The sequence below is a fragment of the Ursus arctos genome, unplaced genomic scaffold, assembly GCF_023065955.2.
Source record: "Ursus arctos isolate Adak ecotype North America unplaced genomic scaffold, UrsArc2.0 scaffold_13, whole genome shotgun sequence".
Classification (NCBI taxonomy): domain Eukaryota; kingdom Metazoa; phylum Chordata; class Mammalia; order Carnivora; family Ursidae; genus Ursus; species Ursus arctos.
The window spans coordinates 51,262,568-51,282,045 of NW_026622797.1; the positions used below are offsets into that span (position 1 = coordinate 51,262,568).

Genomic DNA, 19,478 nt, shown 5'->3' on the forward strand with positions numbered 1-19,478 from the left:
GTACACACTCTCGGCTACTTCATGTTTCCTAATGGAAAAATAAATCCTGAAGACGTCCCTGTTAGTACACAGAGAGAAGCCTCAACGTGCCCCCCACCCCCGGCCTGCCCGGGAACCAGGGAATTAGTCTTCCTAAAGATTCCAGGATACGGATTTACCACGATTTACTTTGCCAACCTGCTCAATTGGATGAAGGTTTATTAAATGCCTCATCCTTCGGGCTTCGATGTAAATCTGTTCAAGTCAATCCAATCCCATGCAGACCAATTCAATAAGCATCCACGGAGCACCCTCTTCGTGCCAGCCTCTCTGCTGTGATCACACTTGGGTCTCATCCTGATTGACTACCTCGACCCTTCAGGTCCCATAGCAAAGATACTTTTTGAAAATCTATTATGAAATGTAACACAAGAAACTGATCATAAGACCAGAGTAAAAGGGATTGATGTTTGGGATGGGTACGATATTTTTCTGTTTGTCTACTGACCTCCTTATTTTAATAGGCTCCAATGTCCTTACTTAATTGGGCTTCTTAGGGTTTGGAATTTGTCCCAGGTAGCAAGGTGCAACTCAGCCTATCAAGAAGTGATAGAACTGCTGAAAGCATAAAGAACATGGTTCCGTTGGATTCATGGTGAGAAAGACATGATCCTGGAAGCAGTGAGGACAAACCTATCTGTTTGGTCTCGCAGTGATTCAACACTTACTGGTCCTGTCTCAGGTGGGCGCAGGGGCTTCCTGGTCTGTGCAATAGGTAGCCACGGGCTGCGACGTGGTATCTCGGTCTTGCTGCTGATGTAAGGAAGAACTTTAACTGTTGCTTTCCTGCTTTTGAGTTAGACCGGGTCTTACATAGATGAGAATTCTGAGTCATCTTTTTAATTAACAATTTAAATTCTTTCTTTTTAAGATTTTATTTATTTATTTGTCAGAGACACACAGAGAGAGTACAAGCGGGGGGAGCTGCAAGGAGAGGGAGAGGCAGGCTTCCCGCTGAGCAAGGAGCCCGATGTGGGGCTCAATCCCAGGACCCCGGGATCATGACCTGAGCCGAAGGCAGATGCTTAACTGACTGAGCCACCCAGGCGTTCCCAATTTAAATTCTTGGCTCAGGGTGAGAATGCACTACCCAGGGGATGGGGATCACCAGGCACCATCTAGGAGGCTGCCCTCCTAGGACAGGATTATCCTGCCTCTGCCTTGGAATAATTGGTCTCTTCTCCAGGCCAAATGTCCTCTGTTATTTCAACTGCTCCACAAAGGAAAGTCCCCATCTGCCCCATTCTCCTCCCTTTTGGACACAATATTTCCTTTAATTCTTGGCCTGGAAACAAGTGTAAAACTCCAGATGCTCTACAGACAACAGGGTTGTGGTTTCCCCCGATCTGGATGCTGTGCGATCTATATCCCCGTGAGTTTCTTGCTAAAATGGGCCACCCCGCAGTCTAAATAAGACTTGTAATTAACTAAAATTCCTAGATCTTTTTCACACAGGAACCGTTTCCTGTCAAATCTCTCCTGTACATCTGTGCATAAGGTGTTAGCTGTTTATCCTTGTGAACTTTCGTTTGCCTGATTTGGTCCATCCAATGAAAACATTTTGAACCTCAATTCTGTAATCTGTGGCAGTAGCTGTCCCTCCTAGACCTGTGTCATCTGCGTACTCGTTAGGCCTGTCTTCTAAGTCTTCAGCCGTGTCACCAGGGAGAATACAGCAGAAGGTAGACACCTGCGGTGTACCATTAGAGACAATCAGCGGATTGGTGCTCTCATTACTCAGGCAACTTGGAAACTTACTTATGATTTTCCCCAAAAGTATTATGCTTCTGCTCATGTGAACTATTTGATCCATGAAATAATCTTGGGAAATTGTGTCAAATACTTTGTGGTAAGCAACACAGGCCATGGCGATGGCATTCCTCTGATTTCCACCCCCTCTCGCAAGTACCTCTAGCTAGGGTAAGCCTTAAATGTAAAGGGAATTTGCTCTCAGAAAGCCAGTGTTCCAGTATTAGTGATGACCACTTTCTTCCGTAAGAGCGTATTGATTTCCACATCCAGAATCCAACCTGTTTTGAAAATTGGGATAAAATATGCCCCTCCGTTCCCCTAGTGCTTCTCTCCCAACCATGATTCTTGGAAATTTCCAGCCTCAGCTCTGAGACCCTCTGTGTAAACTCCTGCTTCACTCAAGGGGATGTTTTGTCTGAGCCTGGAGACATCTGAGCTCATCGAAGTGATACACGGCTTGTCGATATCCCTGCCTCCCCCTCTGCCCTGCTCGTGGCTTCCAATTTGAGATCCTTTCCTTTTTGGTGCTAAGCACATAGAAACAAATAGTTTCTGGCATCTCACTGCCTCTTGTGAACTCCCCGGCCTATTTTGAGCAGTGGGTTAATTCTATCCTTGTTCTTCTTGCTTCGAAAAAGAAAAATTAAGCCAATGACACCTCCCTGCATTCTTTAGTGCTTTTGGTGACTGTCAGCCCCTTCTGTGTTTTGACTTCTGCTGAGACTTTTCTTCCTGCCTCCTCCGGTTAAGTATGAAAGGTGTGTCCTAGATTCGGCATGCCTGTAGGCTGCGAGCATTTCTCAGTTTGCATGCTTGTCCTGCTGCCCCTTGTCTCCAGGGCCTGGCACAAATGCCTTGCACCTAGTAAGTATTCAATAAATATTCATATATTCAGATTTTCAAAAGGTAAACTTTGAAAGCTAATTAAGAATTGATTTAACTGTTGTTACATGGCCTCAGGAGATCTTTGGAGAGGGGAGAGGGTTTGGAAAATTATGCTGACTGCTAAGTCACTGGAGAGAAGCAGGACAAAAGAGTGGTTAGTTTTTCCTTTTTTGACCTTTCCTTGAGCAACCAAGAAGTGGAACACCACAAGTGCATTGTTGTAATGCACCCCTACCTCCCTTTCTTTTCATCAATCGAATCATTATTTGCTGAGGATTCACTGTGTGCGAGGCCCCAAAAGGCCGCAGAAACTTTTACCCAGTCCAGATACAGCGCTCATCACCTCACCCACTTGTCTCAGGGTGTGTGCTTGGCTTCCAGTCTGGAGGAGTCAGCTTTTAAAATGCAGCATCTCCCAGCCAGAAACAAAAGCCTTGGGAGATGACACTCCTCGGGTCTCAGCAGCTAACGTCTTGCTAACCACCTGCTGGTAGAGACAGGCTGGCCTGGGCTTAGCTGTGTGACCTCTGACAAGACATGGAGCCCTTCTGAGCCCTCATCCGTGTAGATCTGACAGACTCTTCATCCGTATAATGGGGGTGCCTAGTAATACCTGCCTTAAAGGCTTGTAGGGAGACTCTAACAAAATAATGTCTCCAGGTATATGTGCTTTATTAGGTCATTTGTTTATTCACCTACTGTTTGTTGCCTTGTTGGTCCTGTCAGCAGGGCCCTCTGCACAGCTGTGTCCACCAGAGACAGCACTGGAAGCAAGGGGTGCAGGTGTGAGGCAAGTAGCCCACGTGGACTGGAGCGACTGGGAAGTCTGTGTGTCCAAGGGTGGGGTGCTCCGGGGGGAGATGGGATTGCCCAAGGAAGACTTGGCTGTTTCGCGATCAGCTGGTAGGCCTGGTCGACAGAGGCTCTGTCTTTGTGGTCACTGCCCAGCCCACCTTGTCTGGACTGAGTGTGTGCTGTGACGGCTTCACCTTCTCTGGTGACCTGCAAGGGTCACCAGGCTCAGAGCTATCCCGGGGGGAGACTGAGACCCGGAAGCCATGTGTTGACAACACAGGCAAGGAGGATTCAGCTGTGGGGCTCCCCCGGAAGGGGACATGTGGGCATGTGCATGCCGGTGGGTGTGGGGGGCTGCACGTGGGGAAGGGCTGGAAGTCAAGGGGACGCAGTGATCTGTATGCTGTTTCCCTTCCCTCCTGAGAGTGTCTGCGGAAGGAATCGTTCTGGGCTCATCTTCATGTTCCCAGTGGGTTCTGCACAGGACCTGGCACACAGAAGGTGCCCAGAAAATATCTGTCAAATGAGACAGGTGGGAAGAGTCCATTTCTGGCTAGTGGTTCCCTTTTAAGGGCCTAAGAAGTTGCTTTTCGGCCCTGGTCTTCTGGTGCCGTGAAGCCCGGGGGGCCACCGGTCTGTGTAAGGGTGGCCATCCGGGGACGTGGGTCAGAGAAGCAGCAGCCTGCTTGCTGTGTCCATGACAGGATGATGCTGGGACCACACTTCACAGGATAACTGAGAAGACTTTGTGATCCCTGGTGGTCAGAAGCCAATGAGGACAGCAGTTCGTTGTCCTTTCTTTAAGTGAGAAAAAAAACGCTGGGGCAAGGTTTCCGGTACCCCTTGTTCCAGCCCTCCCCTCCCTTCTTCTCTTCACAGCCCTGGTGATAGTTTGCACTCCTGATGTTTGAAGCCCTTGGGATTTTTCTTTGTGAAATAAAGGGGGAGAGCGAACCGGTGTGCACTGACTGTGTGTGCAGGTGACAGACGGTGACCCACCCCACCTCTCAGCCTCCTGGCTTTCTAGAGAGCCGTGGAACCTCCCAACACCAGGCTGTCAGCAGCAGCTGCACCCCCATGAGGGGGGTCTAATCTAGATGGGAGACAGGACTCTATGATGCCCCGCAGGAAGCGACGAGGAACATGGCGTTCTCTGGATGCATTGGGGCGTGTTTCTTCGGTGTGGTAGATAAAAATGAGGCCTTCTATTGTGTGCTGTCTTTGGGGACCCCATGAGCAAGTCAGTTGGGAAACAGAGTTCCTATTGACAATCTGTTCTTTGAAGAGGGAACAAAAGAAAAGAATTATTTGTCTGGCAACAGCGGTAATTTATGTCACGTAGGGCTTTGCAGATTATCCTGGATTCTCACGGTCATTTTCTCTTCGGATCCTCATGGCAGCCTGGTGGTTGGTGTGATCCTGGCGAGTCCTGCTGTCTCCATTTGCCAGGTCAGGACACTGAGGCCCAGAGTCACACTGCCACTCGACTTCCCTCCCACTGTCCCTCAAAGCCGGCTCTCCTCATCCTTGCTTGCTGGCCCCTGACCGCCTGCTCCCCTCACTGACCCCTCAACCGCAGGAGTCTGGTCCTTCCTATTGGGGAAGCAAGGCTCTCAGTTACCAAACACAGAGGAATAAAATCCAGTTCAAGATAATCTGCACTTGCTGTTTCTTGCCTTTCACGTTGAAAAGGCATCTCTCTTTGACTTGGGCAAGAGGTGAGGGTGCTAATTCCTGGCTTGTTTTCATATTTGTTCTCTGCTGACCTCTGTGCCTTCATACATGGGTCCAACGTGTGCAGTGTTCTCAGACAGTGCGTTCTTTGAGGGCAAACACCGAGTCGCTACACTCATTACATAGCACTAACCGCGTGTCTTGGGCACGTCAAAGTTTTGCAGAGAGTATCACAATGAAGATATTACGGCACATTTCTGTGCTTCGGTATAAACAACTACGTGCCTGGACACCTGTGTGAAAGTGTTTGTGTTGGAAAGTTACTGCCTCAAGAATGGACTCCCATTCCACGAGGTATTGACTCAGAGAGCTGTGACTTGTGCTATTTGAGGCTTATTGTTTTATTGCTAAAGCTTGAAGAATTTTTCTTAGCAAAGTATTGGAAAAGAATCTAGGTCTGCTGTTGGTTTACATTACAGAAAATCATTTCAAAAAGAGAGTTGGCTTTGTAGATAAAGACCGAACTAGAAACAACCAAAACACCAAACCACCAGTGCTTTCTCAAAACTAAATGTAAAGTATAAATAGAGAACAAAACAGGAAATAGTGGTTTGCAAAAAAAAAAGAAAAGAAAGAAAGAAAAAAATACTTGTAGCTGCTCTCAAAAGGGCCTTTCCTTCCACTGTAGGACGTGAGTTCGGAGACTGACAGAAAGCCGCTGGCTCCAGCTCCTAGTAGAGACGAGCACCTTCCAGCAAGCTCTGCGCTACTCTACCTGCGACTACTCTTTAACAGGCCTTTAGAAATACTTGGGTTGGTCTATATGTCGCAGGTGCTGATTCAATAAATGGGCTCTTCTCTCCATCCCGTCATCGAGGCCTCAGCAAGTTGATTGGGCTGTCTTCACCACCTCGGCTTTCAGTTAGTATCAGTGCCTCTTCTTTACACCCCAGAAGATGTGAAGGTGTGGCTTGAAGGGTCAGGTTTCCCTCCTGTCCCCCAAAAGAGTCCCATTGGCGGCTCCTTATATGTTACCCAAGGCTGACCCGGGAGGCAGCTGGAGGGATTTGTGCAAGGAGCCCTGGCGTGGAATGTGAGTTCTGCCCACTAATGGGCCCTCTCATGCAACTTCTCTGGGCCTCAGAGCCTCAACTGTACTCCAAGGACAGTAATGCCTATCTCACAGCATTGTTGGGAAAACTAATAGACATGAAGTAGGTGAAGGCCCATCTTGGCAGCGCGCGGTGCCGTGTCTTGGTGGAGTGGCCTCGGTGGATAGCAGCTCTTGGGCTGAGCCTGGTGGAGGCAAGTGCCCTGGGCTGGATCCTGATGCCTCAGGGCTGGGGAATGAGAGGAGTGTGGGAAGAGGGGTTGGGAGGCTGATCATTCATTCATTCATTCATTCATTTATTTGATAAACATGTGTTAAGTCCCTAAGATGTGCCAGATGCTGAAATAGACTACATTGGTCCAGACACAGTGTCCTTCAAGGTGCTCAAGTATATTGGGAGAGACAGACAAGTATAGAAATAAGTGGAATGCCATGTCGCAGGTGCTATGGTAGAAATTGTTCAGTCACAGCCACAGAGGAGGATGTAGAACAGAAACATTCTGTCCTGGGGTACCTGTGTGGCTCAGTCGTTAAGTGTCCCAGAGTCCTGGGATCGAGCCCCGCATCAGGCTCCTCCGCTGGGAGCCTGCTTCTTCCTCTCCCACTCCCCCTGCCTGTGTTCCCTCTCTCGCTGGCTGTCTCTCTCTCTGTCAAATAAATAAATAAAATCTTAAAAAAAGAAAGAAAGAAAGAAAGAAACATTCTGTCCAGGCAGAGGGGCAGTGGGGAGGGACGCTTTAGGAAGCCACTGCCTTGAGACACACAAGTCTTTGAAGGTGATTCCTTTCCAGCTAGCCAAGGGGAAAGGCTTCACATTTCACACAGAGGCTGATGCTTTCTGAAGAGAGGATAGAGATAGAGCTCTCTTGAAAAGCTGAGCAAAGATCAGGTAACACCACTTTCCTGACTCCAGCCTTAAAGAAAACCGTGAGTGGAGACGCCAAGGTAGGGGTGTCCGAGGAGAACCTTCGTGACTGACTTACCTTGAGTTCTCCTACCTCTCATTCAGATAGGAAGCAGGCCACTTTCATTATTACGTTCAATCCCCTGAAAGCCTTCTGGAAGGGGGTAGGTAACAGGGGTAATCTCCAGGGGCTGCACACAGGGCAGCCCTTCAGCTTGGATGTCCTCTAGGGTTAGTAGCAAGGGAAGAGGGTGCACAAGATCCCTCAGGGAGTGCTAGGCTGCAAGGACCTGGTGAGGGTGGGGTGGAGAGGAGCTGGCAGACCCCAAGCTCTGGCTTTCCCTTCATTATCCTGCGGCCCCGAGAACCTCAGCCCCATAGGACACCTTCTCTCCAGACGTTCTAGGCCCTTCGGTCCTCACCCTGAGGATATGCATTGCTTCAGAGCTGTCCTCCCGGCAGATTACGTACAGCTATCCCTTCTCCCCTTCGAAGTGGCAAGCTTCTCCAAGCTGGACGGGAACGTAGAGGGCTGGCTCCACCATGGCGCCTCGGAGCCTCTGCACATCTCCACGTAGGCCACGCAGGCCATGCAGGCAAGGCTGGAGCGCAGCTGATCTAAGTCTTGGCAGAATCCCTATGAATCCAGGAGGAATCCCTCCCAGAGCGGGACAGCACGGGAGGCTCGTGAAGGGCCGCTTCCAGATCACCTGCCATTCCGCACCTGCCCGGGAGGCTGTTGTAGGACAATTTCTCATTGCCCCCAGGGGCCGATGAGCTGTGTGGCTCCCGCTCGGCTCTCCTTCAGGGCACAGCTGCAGACTCTCAGACTGCTCTCTGCAGCCTGGTGGCTCCCCGGCCGCACCCCTCATAAAGCAGTCATCCGGCCCCTTTTGTTTCTGTGTTGTCCTGTGGGACAAGGGACACCGGGGAGTCGGTACTCCTCTTGCTTTTACTGTCTTTGTAGGTAAGAAACTGTCTGAATTGAACAAGGGCTTGCTGCCTCTTCCCTGATGCAATCTGTCAGTTTCGCTCAACAGGGAGGTCAGAGATCTAAACCTGTGCAGAGGCCCAGAGAGGTTGAGCGACTTGTCTCCATCACTCAGCTGATTAGGAGCAGAGCCAGGCCTGGAGGCCAGGCTTGTAAGCCTGGAGTCATCTCCACCACACCTAATACTATGCTTTATGCACTATGAACACCCACGCAAGTGCTTGGGGATCTGATCGGTCAAGTCTTCGGGGTTATTTGGGGTTGTGGTGTCCTGTGCAAATGCACACAAGCATGGCCATGTGATGAGTGCCACACCCACATGTCTGAGCCCCGGGCCCATCCCCCGTCCTTCATGCTGGTGCAGCTGGCCCCGGCCGACCAGTGTCTACAGATGGCAGGGCCACGCTCTCTTCTCTGGATTAAGAGGTTGTACATTGAATTTGTTTTTCTATTTTGAATACACACCAGATACAAAAGGTGGAAAGTCCCTTTCGCTCTCCAGTCCCTAGACCCCAGCCCTCCTACACCCCCACCTCTGAGAGAGGACTGCTACCATTTTAAACTTTTCCAGAGGTATTTATGCATGTAGAAGCATGTATGCATGCTTATGTGTGTATATGTTTATGTGTCTTGCTCAGCCGCCGTGGAATAGCACGCTCTACACGCGACTGTGTAAATGTCAACCTTTACCTTGAAGATCATCTGCTCTCATTTCATATAGCCACGATTCTGCTGCCCACAGCCATGGCAGAAGGCATCCTCTCTCCTCCCTCCCCCAGCTGCTTCTCACAACCCATGGGTCTGCATGTAGGCATGGCCCCAGGTGTGGCCGCAGGTAGACAGACTCCACCCTTCGAGAGAGCAGAAAAAATTGGCAATTCTCAAACGAGGCTTTTTTCAGACAGTTTCCATTCTGTCTGGTCATTAACTGACCTGACTATAGGGCAGGCAGATGCCATCCTTCTCCCAGTTTGTCTGTCGGGGTCTAACTAGGAAATCTCTTTCCTATTTAAGACACTGAGGGGCGCCTGGGTGGCGCAGTCGTTAAGCGTCTGCCTTTGGCTCAGGGCCTGATCCTGGCGCTCTGGGATCGAGCCCCGCATCAGGCTCCTCCGCTAGGAGCCTGCTTCTTCCTCTCTCACTCCCCTGCTTGTGTTCCCTCTCTCGCTGGCTGTCTCTGTCTGTCAAATAAATAAATAAAATCTTTAAAAAAAAAAATAAGACACTGAGTATTTAATGCAGGGGAATGGTGGTGAAAGAGCCAAAGCAGGAGACTGGACAGTTAGCCACAGTCTCCGTGGTCACGTCCACCCCGGGGCTGGAGGGGCAGAGGGAAGCGGTGGTATTTGCAGGGCGCGGGCCAGGTTACCACGGGGGAGAAGTTCCGGGCAGAGACTCAGCGAAGCAAACGAGGGGGTGTTAGATTCTCTGGCTTCACCCCCGCCAACCACCACCCTTCAAGCTCAGACAAGCACCTCCCATTGGGCAATCCAGCCAGCAGCCGGCTGCCACGGCAGCCTTGGAAAACCACTTCGGGGGTCAGCCTCTGTCACATAGAGAATTGCAAGGGCAGGGTGAGGGACGGAGCTGAAGAAGACAGGCCCAGGGCCAGCCTCCCGGATCTCCAGAGGGCTGTCTTCTGGAGGGACGTCTCCTGAAGTGGGGGAGGCCTGTCAGTGTGCGGGACTTGATTAAAGGAAAGACATGGCATCTGAAACGAGGAGGTGGCGACTGGTCCCTCCCGGGCCTGGCACCTGCTTCCCCGTGCTCTCTGACGATCACCTTCCGAGGAGCCGCTCCAGGCCCCCTGGACCCAGATGGGGGTGCTGGAGTTAAAAGCAGCTCCTCTCTTCTCAGGCCAGCTGAGGGGACAGGCAGGTCCCAGAAAATAGGTAGATTCAGGCTCCAGCTGAGCGGCTACCCTGCCAGTGAATTGTTCGTGTCTCTGGTGTGCCCATCTCTCATGTCTCCAATGCTCCAAAGTTTGTCCAAATCCTGCAGATTGGAATGGTGTTTCCCCCACTTCCCTGTGCATATTCTCTGCTCTTGCCTGCTGCATCTTTCCTCCCGCCCCTTAAATATGCGAATCTTGGCTCTCTGTCACCCTGGCTGCTGCACCCTTACTGGGTGACGGAGGGGAGGGGCTTTATAAGTTCAGCCAAGGGTGGAATGGATTTGAGAGACTTTTAGAGTCTGTCCTCACCTCAGATGGCTGCTTACAGGAGGCAGGAAGCCCCCACCCCTGCCTGCTGCCCCCCCAATCCCCACCAGCACCGTACCCCACAGCAGAGTTGGGAGCTCCACCCGTGGAGGAGACACCGATGTTTTGAAGTCTCCCTACATGTGCTAGGCACATCTAGAAGCTTCTTTTCGGGGGGTTGAGGGAACAAGTCTGCACATTACAACTACTCTCAAGACACTTAACAGACTCATCACTTTGAACATCCTGTGGAACTGGCTTTCTACCTGGTTATTTTGTGGGACAACTGGGACTAAGCAGTCCCTTTTGTTCCTGGGTCAGTTCCTATTTTCCCAGGACAAGTTGTCTTATTTACAGTTTCTTTGTACTCACCCCTGTCTATTTCAAGGTAGAGACAAGGCATATTGCTATGTAATTAATGGAATAAAATACCTATGGATAAGCTCTCCCATATTTTAAAAAATCAACAAAAATTAATTATATGTTATTCTATTCATCCTTCTATTATAGTAAAATGATTGCAGCTAGAGTTTAGTGCACTTTATCTCAGGTTTCTGATTATCACAAAGAACTCCTAGCTTTTCACAATTATTTCAATTCATCATATTACCATTGCTGTTGTCATTGTTGTTATTGATTCATAAATTGTTATAACTTGCTTCTTTGTCCTCTTAGCATCATTGCTGGTATTCTTAAAATCATCCTTGTTCTGGTAATAATAAGACATTTCAAGCTAATCCTAACCTTTCTCTGTCCCCAAGATATGGAACTGGCTATCTTTAAGGAGTTTTTGGTTTTATTTAAAGTGGAGAATGGCATCAGAAAGCAAAATGTGAGTGCTGGGAGTGAGTACACATGGACATTGGCTTTGGCTTTTGTTGGCCCAATTTTTTTTTTAATGATTTTTTATTATATTATGTTAGTCACCCTACAGTACATCCCTGGTTTCCGATGTAAGGCTCGATGATTCATTAGTTGTGTATAACACCCAGTGCACCATGCAATACGTGCCCTCCTTACTACCCATCACCAGCCTATCCCATTCCACCACCCCCTTCCCCTCTGAAGCCCTCAGTTTGTTTCTCAGAGCCCGTAGTCTCTCATGCTTCATTCCCCCTTCTGATTACCCCCCCTTTCTTTATCCCTTTCTTCCCCTACCGATCATCCTAGTTCTTATGTTCCAAAGATGAGAGAAATCATATGATAGTTGTCTTTCTCTGCTTGACTTATTTCACTTAGCATTATCTCCTCCAGTGCCGTCCATGTTGTAGCAAATGTTGAGAACTCGTTCTTTCTTTTTTTTTAAGATTTTATTTATTTATTTGACAGAGATAGAGACAGCCAGCGAGAGAGGGAACACAAGCAGGGGGAGTGGGAGAGGAAGAAGCAGGCTCATAGTGGAGGAGCCTGATGTGGGGCTCGATCCCGTAACACGGGGATCACGCCCTGAGCCGAAGGCAGACGCTTAACCGCTATGCCACCCAGGCGCCCCGAGAACTCGTTCTTTCTGATAGCTGAGTAATATTCCATTGTATATATGGACCACAACTTCTTAATCCAGTCATCTGTTGAAGGGCATCTCGGCTCCTTCCACGATTTAGCTATTGTGGACGTTGCTGCTATGAACATTGGGGTGCATATGGCCCTTCTCTTCACTACGTCTGTATCTTTGGGGTAAACACCCAGTAGTGCAATGGCTGGATCATAGGGTAGCTCAATTTTTAACTTTTTAAGGGACCTCCACACTGTTTTCCAGAGTGGCTGTACCAACTTGCATTCCCACCAAGAATTTAGGAGGGATCCCCTTTCTCCACATCCTCTCCAACAATTGTTGTTTCTTTCTTGGCCCAATTTTTGTGTCAGAATTGGGGAAAATGTGTATTAAGAAGTTCCATTTTGGGATGCCTGGGTGGCTTTGTTGGTTAAGCATCTGCCATCAGCTGAGGTCATGATCTCAGGGCTCTGAGACCGAGCCCTGTGTCGGGCTCTCTGCCAGCCGGGGAGCCTGCTTCTCCCTTATCCTAGCTCGGATGTTACGTGTGTGGGCTTCTCCTGCCACCACTCCTTCCAACCTCTCCTCCTTGGTGTTCTCCTAGCATTTCACATGAAACCTCTGTTACACCATCTCTCCCGCATATTGTTATCCCCTCTTAACTTACCTGCTCTCCACAGTGAGTATCTTAGGAGGTGTGTTTTATTTATTCTCATCTGTACTCCAAGTGCCTCACACAGTATTTGACGCTCAACTGAAATCTCCGCTCCTGCCCTTACGTTCCGAGGCCACACAGGACACCAGTCTCCGTGAGGGTCCAATTCTGCGTGGGGCCTGACATGTGAGACTTACGCCAAGACTGGACGGTCTGTTGACAGATTTAAGAGATATTTAACAGATATTTGTTGGCTGAATTAATACACGAAGGAGTGAATGAAAGAGTGAGTGCATGAATACATGTCTCAGGATTGAGTCAGGTGACTCACTGGGGCCACGTGATTGGTGTCTGGTTTGGATTTGGTAATTCCTTGATCTTTACCTTGATGAGGCACTGTTAGCCAGCACCTAGGTTTATATGAATTAGATTTGCAAGGCTAACAGGTAAAATATCATTCCCATGTTCATAGGCCAGATCTTCGTTTCTCTTGGTTCAGCTGTAATATTTCCAGCCAAGCCTTGTTTTGATAAGAAGAGGGAGATTTAGGAAACCAGCAGTAAATCACTTGATTTAATATGTCAGGCCACGATTTGACAACTGCTGAAAGGTTTATAACTTGAAGATTTATAGACTTGGTGATGAGGCTGTTCTAGGGACAGAATCTTTTATGTTCACTAAAGCTCTTTGCTCCAAGATGGCTTCCAATCTGACCTGAACTAAGGCAGTCTGTATTTGCTGAAGTCTGCAATTGAAAGCAGAGAAATTCAGAAGTATCATGTCCTACTTCCAGGATTTTGAGAGTTCTCAGGTGATGTACATGTTTGGTTGTATCAGATCATGAGTCCATGGAAAGGATGTCTTTGGACAGCATTTGAGGACTTTTAAGGTCTTTGGAGATGAGGGAAATCGTCGGGGGAGGGCAGTAACCCAACTGCCACCTGGTCCCTCAGTGGAAGGGCCTGGAGGGAGGTGGTATCAAGGAGGGGGCAGGCAGTGAGCTGCTTCTTTCTTGAGAGCTGGTTCTCTCTCCCTGTCCACCATCTGTTCATGACATTCTAAGTAATCTCTACACCCAATGAGGGGCTCAAGCTCAACCTGGAGAGCAGGGCTGCATGCTCTACCAGATGAGCCAGCCAGCTGCCCCTTCTTTACGGCATTCTCACTAGCTCTGAAATAACCTTTTCCATTCTTTTTTGGTGATGAAGTCCTTCACTGTTGTTGTTGTTTGGTCACGGTTTGTTTAGGATGTTAAAGCAGTGGCCAGTGAAGTTCTGTAGCTCAGGAGCCAAAACCAAGAGAAAACAAGAAAACAAAAGGCCATCTAAAGAAGCACAAGTTTCAAAAAACAAACAAACAACAAAACAAAACAAAACAACAAAAAAACCCTCCCAGACAATGACAATTATTCACTCGTTGTTTATTTTTCTATTTATAGTGTTTTTCTGCCTATGGTTTTAAAAATTCAGACAACACAGAATGGTACAAAGACAGCAAACACATCTTTCAATATCTTTCCACCCAGAGACAACTACCATCAGCCTTTTGATGATTATCTTTCCAAGACCTCTTTCCGTGCCTAATACATGCAGACTTATCTGTATCTATATACATAAAAAATATATGAATAGAATCATACTACATATGCTAGGAGCATATGGATACGTATACACATATTTAAATTTACAAGTTATGAATGTGAAATATTTTATTCATAAAATATCCATTTTATGAATGTGAAATAATTTACTTAACTAAAATGGTTCGAGAGACATTTTGATTGCTTTCAGTATTTCACTGTTACAAACAATGTGCAAAGAACATCCTTGGTCATGTGTTTTTGTGTTCTTCTCAGATTATCCTCTTAGGATAAAGCCTTAGGAGTAATACAGCTGGATTAGGAAGTGTGCAAGTGAAAGTTCTTAAGTGATTTTCCATCGTCCTTCAGAAAGGTTAGCCAGTTTCCACCCCCACCAATAGTAAATAGGAATGTCTGTTCCTCCACCCTCACCAACATGAACTATTGGTTGGGTTACTCACATTTAGCAATCTGATCAGCGATAAATGATATCTCAATGTGCTTTTGGGGGAGGTTACCAGTAAAGTTTAGAATCTTTTCTTTTGACAATTGACGACTTATTGCCCTCCCTTCCCTCCCTCCCCCTTCCCTCCCTCTCTTTCTTCCTTGTTTCCTTCCTTTCTCTCTCTCTGAATTATCTGTGTCTTTTGCCCATTTTTTCTATTTCAGTGTTTATTCGTATTTTAATAATTTGAAGGTGTTTTTTAAAAAGATTTTATTTATTTTAGAGACAGAGAGAGAGAGAGTGGTGGGGAGGAGGAGCAGAGGGAGAGGGGCAAGCAGACTGCGCTGAGCTCGGAGCCCAATTTGGGGCCTGATCCCTGGACTGAGATCATGACCTGAGCCCAAACCAAGAGTCCGATGCTTAACCAACTGCATCACCTAGGTGCCCCTTGAAGGAGTTTTTTGTAGTAACCTTTCGTTGGTCCCATATGTAACAAATAGTTCCTTCAGATTTTCATTTGTTTTTACCCTTCTTCATATTTTACTTTCACTGTATGAAAACATTCGAGTTCTACATAGTCATGCGTATTAATCTTTCCATTTCTGTTTCCTGAGTTTTTCAACGTTCTTAGAAAGTCCGGTCACATCCCAAGAGTATTAAAATGTTGATCTTTGGGGCACCTGGGTGGCTCAGTCGGTTAAGCCTCTGACTTTGATTTAGGCTCAAGTCATGAGCTCAGGGTCGTGGGATCGGGCTCCACGCTTGGTGCAGAGTCTGCTTGTCCCTCTCCCTCTGCTCCCCCAAATAAATAAATAAATAAAATCTTCTTCATAAATACGTAAATAGGGGTGCCTGGGTGGCAGTCGATTAAGCTTCTGCCTTCAGCTCAGGTCACAATCTCAGGGTCCTGGGATCGAGCCCTGAGATGGGCTCCCTGCTCAGCGGTGAGCCTGCTTCTCCCTCTGCCCCTACCACCCCACTCTCTCTCTCAAACAAATAAATAAATGAAATCTTTAAAAATAAATAAATAAATAAATAAATAAATAAATAAATAAAATGTTGACATTTATTGTCTACAGTACTTCTTGTTTTTTTTAAAGTATGTTTTAGTCTTTGATATCTCTAGAATTAATTTTGCTCAAATATAGCTGAAATTGTATTTATTTCTAAGTGTCTGTTTTCCACAGGTCATTTGTTGAGCTTTCCTGTACTGGCATGACATGTGACCCTAGATTTCAAGCAAATGGAAACTTAATATGGGTTTAATTTCTGGACTAACTTTTCCATCGATGTGATTGCGTATCTCTGTACCATACTGCTGTCATTGTTATAGTTTCATAATACATTTTAGAAACTGGGAAGACAAGCCCCTCCCCCCCCCTCCAGCCTTTGTGTTGTCTTCATTTCCTTAAGTCCGTTCGGATTTTAAATGTGATTGTTTTCAATTTATAGAATGATTTAGGTGATAATTATATTTTAGAAGTATCCATCTGCCTAATAACAGCATAATCTTTTTTACTTATTTGAGTCTTATTTTAGGGCATAAGTAGGATTTTTAAAAATATTATTTTCTTCACGAAAGCCCTTCTACTTCTTATTGAATTTCATGAGGAACTGTGAAGGGTCTGCCGTTTTATCCTCCGCAAGCAAACAAGTCAGCCTACTACCGTGTCATGGATACAGCGGAAGGAAGGTGGCTACTAGGCCAGGGGTACAGCAGGTGGTGTTGTCTTCGTGTTCCTACCTGCTTCCCTTGTCTGAGTTCCATGGTGGATGCTGTATTTGCAGAGGGTTCGTGTCACAGTTGAGGAACTCGAGGCTTAGGAAATCAAATGAGAGGTCAGGACAAGCTTCTGTGACCTAACTGATGAAGAATGAGAGGAGTAAACGAATGGAGAAGTAAGAGAGCATTCCAGGCAAAGGGAACTACATATGCAGAGGCCCTGTGGTGAGAGGAATTGTGGCAACTATAAACACCCTGGAAAAAAAAGCCACTATGGTGACTCCATTATTTTTCTGGCTAATGGTGCTATAGAGAGCTAGCTTTTTTATTTTTCCCATTATAAATGATCTATTCTGCTGAAGTGCTTAGAGATTTTTTCCTTTTGCCTTTGAGTGTATCATTTTCATTAGGATTTGTTGTTGTTGTTGTGTATTCTTAAAGAACTTTTCTTAGACACAGAGAACCTCTTCATTATGGAAGATAGCCTCTTAGTATATTTTTGAGTATTTTCCTTTTCTATTAGTTTAGCTCTTTTCATTAAAAATCTGATAAACGTCATTGTCTTTCTTCTGTGGTTATGTTCTCCCTAAAAAAAAAAATTCTCATCTTCTTCTTTCCACTGTATTCCAAGATTGGGATCCTTCCTTATTCTCAGTATTAATCCTTACTATTTTTATTTATTTATTTATTTATTTTGAGGTTTGTGTCTTAGTTTTGGAAAGGGAGATTTTTGGGGACCCTGAATTTTGTCATAATTTGTCACACATTTCCAAAGTGTCTGGGTCTGTTATTAAAATACCACTTTGTAAGCATTTCTCCCCAACTCTTTAAAATCATTATAAGGAGGCTTTCAGAGAATCCCCCATAATTAAAATAAGCTCTTCGGTTTTTCAAAGTCTCTGTCTTGTTACTTAACATTGCATTTACTTGTGTATTAAAATTGTATTGCTCTGTGAGAAGGAATGGGAAAATAGTACCTTCTTGATCCGTGGCTGACCTACCTCCAAGTGTCTCCCCAATTATTGTGCTTCGTATGCCACCAATGATGGTTCGTTGTTGCTCCACTAGCATGAAATTCATTAATCAGATTCAGTTTTCGGGAAAGGTCCTTCATATCCTGAGACAGATGTACTTCTACAGAAGCAAGGACGTAGAAAGTAGCCCAAGTCCTGTTTCCCTCTTACAGTAGAGACAGAGAAGTAGAACAACAGAAAAGCCCAGTTTAGAAGATGACTATTTTTCTAGGAAATATTTTTTTCTAACATACTGAGAAATGTGGGGATAGTTCAGTGTAATTTTGAGTGGTACAAATTCGTAGGATAATATCCTAATTAGTTACCCTTCCTTTACTTCCCAGAACCTATTCAACAAGAAGACTTTTGTGAGGGAGAATCTAAGTTAGCCGAGAATCACGATTTACCAGGGAAGGACTGCAGCCGAATATACCTTCACCTGCAGGAACAAAGAGATTCAATGCCTTACCCTGGTCCTGGGTTTTCTCTTACTGACTTTTGATCTTAATGTTAGACACGTTGCTGACCTCCTCACTAGAAGCAAAGTAGAAGGGTAGAAAAATAGGTCCTAGACTAGAAAAAATCCTGTTTCCCAAATACGTAAAGATAACTAATAATGCAGAAGCAGGAACTTGATCATGATAGTTCAGAATGGGACTCAGATCAAGTTCTGCACAGCAAAAATGCTACTGAAATAATTTTGGTGTGTTTTTGATGTTTCATGAAGCCTCTTTCTTGAAAATGAGTGTTTGGGATATTTGTTGGCGCTGTGGAGTACTGACATCAAGTCTAGAATGGAATGATAACTTTGTTCACATGTTGATGGGTTTATCTTCATTGATCGTGATTCATCGACTGTAAGATGCCCTTGATAATAGCACACCTCACTGTTTCATGTACCATAAGAAAGAAAAATTGTTCCTTATGGAATTCTGGTGTGCTTACGGCACTTTAGGGTGCGTTGTGATTTCAGAGATGTTAATGAGTGATACACCATGCATCTTAGAATCAATGAGAGGGGGTATTTTTCTTACACAAAAACAGGGAAAACTGACATTCTCAACGGCTTGTCTATCTACCTGAAATACTTAACAACAAATTTATGCTTTAAAATTCTATGTACTAGGTGTGATAGTTCCAAGAGCGATTAAGATTATTGAGAGAATACTGTTAATATTCAGAGAATTAACAAAGTGAACTGACATTTGTAAAAGATGCCCCCAATTTTCCCTGTCATGTTTTCAGATATTTGATATTTTCCTTCTTGAGCAAAGCAACGTGTTTCCTGCGGTGCTGCCCCCAGAAGTGGGGACTACTTCCATCGCCTTTCCCAACTCTGTGAAGCCTTTTGAGCAAAAGCTTCTCGTTTCCACGGTGGCTACCACTCATACCCAGAAATAAATTTTGTCACCAAACATCCCTCCTGCAGTAGGGTCTAATGTTCTGTCCTACTTGTCACAATCCTGAGCATTCAAGGAAATCTGACCCCTGAGCTCATGATACCGCTGTGTTCTCTGGGTTGGAGTCCATCAACTGCCTCTTCCTCCAAGATTTAGGCAACTCTACCTGAAGGAGCTCGTTATTAATATTTTTAATGCTATGAATATTATCGTATGTGGGGTATCTGCATGGGGGAAAGGATGTGTCCATAGTGAACAACTACCCACAGTCCCACCCTCTCTGCCATTGGTAGCATGTTAGCATGTCTCCTTTCACTTTTTCACCACATAAATTTTTGTGTAGTGGTGACAATTTTTATGTGCAATTTATGAGATGCTTTTTCACTCAACCTCATGTTATTGAAATCGTATTGTTAAAGGCTTTTAACTAGTTGATTGTTTTATTCTGTAGATATATGAACTATTCCCCTAATGCTTGTTATTTGGGCTCTATCCATTTTATTTTTGCAATTCTAAATCATGTTAAAGTGAACATCTCTGTATGTAAATCTCTCTCCACATTTTGATCAAGAGACATACTTGTTTTCTTTTAGAGACGGAGAGAGAGAGGGAGAGGGAGAGAGAGAGACTCTTAAGCGGCTCCATGCCCAGCGTGGGAGCCCCATGCAGGCTCGATCTCACAACCCTGAGATCATGACCTGAGCCGAAATCAAGAGTTGGACGCTTAACCAACTGAGCCACCCAGGTGTCCCAAGGGACATAACTTGAATACAATTGATTTGTATTGTTACATTTCTTTCACAGGAAAAATAAAGGTCAT

At 46.0% G+C, this 19,478-nt stretch overlaps 1 protein-coding gene across 1 annotated transcript in view; it reads left to right on the forward strand.

The window, feature by feature from the left end:
* Window positions 1–19,478, forward strand: part of SCML4 (Scm polycomb group protein like 4) — a 113,365-nt gene that overhangs the window by 31,446 nt on the left and 62,441 nt on the right. The window lies entirely within an intron of this gene.